Raw genomic sequence first — 3,176 nt, 5'->3', positions numbered from 1 at the left:
TTGGACGGTGCGGGTGTGTGTTGTCACTACACTATGTGTTGATGCTGTTGTCCCTGACAACAGAAGACACTCCCCTATTGCTCTGGTCCTACGGTCCTACTGGATGAAAATTTCCTTCCTCTGACAAATATTTTCTGCTTTTTCATATTTAGTGTCTCATATTTAAGGCCCTTGCTAAAATCTAAAACTTTCGTTCTAAAACATTTTAATATAAAAGGGCAGACACATATTTTAGCAGTCAAAAATGAATCATGGGATAGTTTTTATGATCTGCATTTAATTTAATGTAAACAAAATTTCCAAATACATTTATTCTAAGTTCTAAGAATCAGCTTAAAATGGAAAATTATAGCCCATATGGTTTACTCACCCTAGGTGTATTTCACGGCATTGAACTGTTGCCTCGTTTATGGCCTAACCAACCAGAGCCGTGTGGAGCAGTTATATGATGGATAGGTGAACTTTTATAGACTTCATAAATGAGGCAACAATTCACTGATATTCACGATGACTATTCACTCTGATAGCAGAATATCATATACACCTGGATGACTTGAGGGTGAGTAAATCATGGGCTAATTTTCATTTTTGGGTAAACTAACGTTAAATTAACTAACTCATTAAATTTAAAACAATTACTTTTTAGCAGTTAAAAAGTAGGCCCATGAACAGTTCAAAATGGCTAGCTGTGGAACAAGGAAGATTGTGTTAGTTAAAATGTATGAGATTTACATAAAACACAATATCTTAAACTGTGTATTTAAAATACACATTGGAGTTATTAGTACAATTGTATAAATCTCTTTTAACGTATCATTTAGCCTATTTTTAATTGATAAATAGACTATAATATAGCTTATTTAACTCAATCCAATAGCTGTGTGTGTGTGTATATATATATATATATATATATATATATATATATATATATATATATATATATATATATATATATATATATATATATATATATATATATATATATATATATATATATATATATAAAATTCAAATTATGCATAACGTGAAGGCAAAGGCTAAAATCTTTAAGGATAGAATATAAATTGATATGAATGTACATTCATGAGAATAATCCCAAAATAGGATTACAGTTGAGTGCAGCTGTACAGAGTAAAGGCTCATACTCTGTCATATTCTGACGAAGCCACAGCTATAATCTGCTGGCCCAGTTTAAGTCCAGGCCAATTCAGGTTTAGCTTGTGCAGTTAAAGCATCAGAAAGAAATAAGTGTTTGATTTTTGCTTCTAAATGAAGAAGGCAGAACCAGAATATGAGGACGCTGAGTCAGCTTCATACTGCTCCAAAAACACCCAGTGGCCGTTGCCAACAGCATCACTTGTTAGAACACTTCCTGAACTAGTAGACATTTGTACCATTTAGTTGAATAACTATCTTGTAGATTTTAAAAGTATGCTGTAGACAATTCAATTTGTATTTGTACAAATATATGTTTTAATCTCTCAATGACCATTGTTATTGTTACTTTGTCATTTAGAATGAAATAATAATTAAAAATAAGAATAAGAAGAAAGAAAAAAACTAAATTTTTCGGGAAATGTATGCCAGTAACACAACATATCTGTTGTGTGCCATATTTCTTATAAATACCATGACATATGAATATCATTCAGTAGGCCCAGAGCCCTTGGTCTTATTATATGACTCTGGGTAGGCCACAGATACCATTAGATACAACAGTGACAACAGAACCTTTTGTACAAGTATTTCAAACAGGAGCCTTTTTTCTAGTAAAGTTCCCCTGGCCAGAATGCCAAATAGCTCAGTGGAGTATAATTCAGTCAGTGTCACGCCACTGAAAATCACTCTTTCTAAGAAAACGAGACCACAAACCACCTATGCCCGCTGAGGATATTCGCTACATTACGTCATTCAAGTTATTTAGGACTGCTTTTCTTCTTAGTCCTTCAATACAAGCACCCAGATAATATGTGGCAGATGTTCCCTCACAAATCATATTTAGTGAACTTGTCACTTTTTAGACATTGCAAATGTGATTTTGCCAGTGTGCCTTTTAATAGTCCAATTAACATGCAATTATTTTTGAGTAACTTACATTTTAGACACACTTTGCTCCGCCAATGAAATATTTCCAAACAACGCCACAGCAGAATAAACCATCCCTTCTCTCCAAGCGACACACAGTAGTGGTGTTTCGCTCTGAATCAGTGTTGCTGAATGAATCACTTGAGTGAATGATTCAATGAATCATCCACAAGTGCGCTTGTTGCTTGGCCCTGTCACAAATGGCACCCTAAACTCTCGCAGCCTTCCTACGAGACTGCACTCCTCCGAACTTTGACTGTCGGGAAGAAGTCTGCTGCAGAGCTCAGCAAAAGTGCACATGGAGGTCGCATATCAACCTCCTGTATCGTAAAATGACAAACGGGACACCCTGCCGTTTTAGGACATGATTTGCTTGTTCATTGTCATTTTTACACAATGGTCGTGGCAGCCATTGTAAGTCCACCAGACCGAAAGTGCAAATGAATACAGGATCCATAATGTTGATAAAGAATTGTTGGATTAAACTACTAATTTCAGTGATAGCCTTTGCGCCAAAGAATCACAAAAAGAAAGAATCACGGCAATCAAATTCGAGGTCTGGAAGGCTTTTTATTAATTACATTTATATTTTAAAGTAGATGCCCTATCTATTTTGACAAAAAAAAGAGGAAAAAAACAGTTTGCCACTTCTAGAATATTGTGATTGCATTTCTAAAACCTTAAACCTTAAGAATGTTCCTCGCTTCTTCCTAGACACATGATCTTAAACAACCCTTAAACCATTCCTTATATTATTGCACAGACAGCTTTAGCCAGACAACTAATCTTTAACCCCGTTCACCCTGCTGGGCACAGACTAATACTGTCAACTGCTATCTAATCACTCTCTCTTACACCACGTGTGACTATATCACCAACTAAAAGCTGCATAAAGCTGGCTAACTCCTGACCTCTTCGCTATTAGCCTTTTAAGATGATAAACACATCTTCATAGAGTAATTTATCTTTAAATAATCATTTTAAATAATGTGTGATAACAAGTGACAAACCTTTAATTAAACCAGATAAGAATAAAACTGAAATGCATTGAAGTATATCCTCTTATACCTTTTATATAAGCTATTAGCTAG

Source organism: Pseudorasbora parva, chromosome 3 (assembly GCF_024679245.1).
Source record: "Pseudorasbora parva isolate DD20220531a chromosome 3, ASM2467924v1, whole genome shotgun sequence".
Taxonomy (NCBI): domain Eukaryota; kingdom Metazoa; phylum Chordata; class Actinopteri; order Cypriniformes; family Gobionidae; genus Pseudorasbora; species Pseudorasbora parva.
This window is presented reverse-complemented; position numbering follows the sequence as displayed.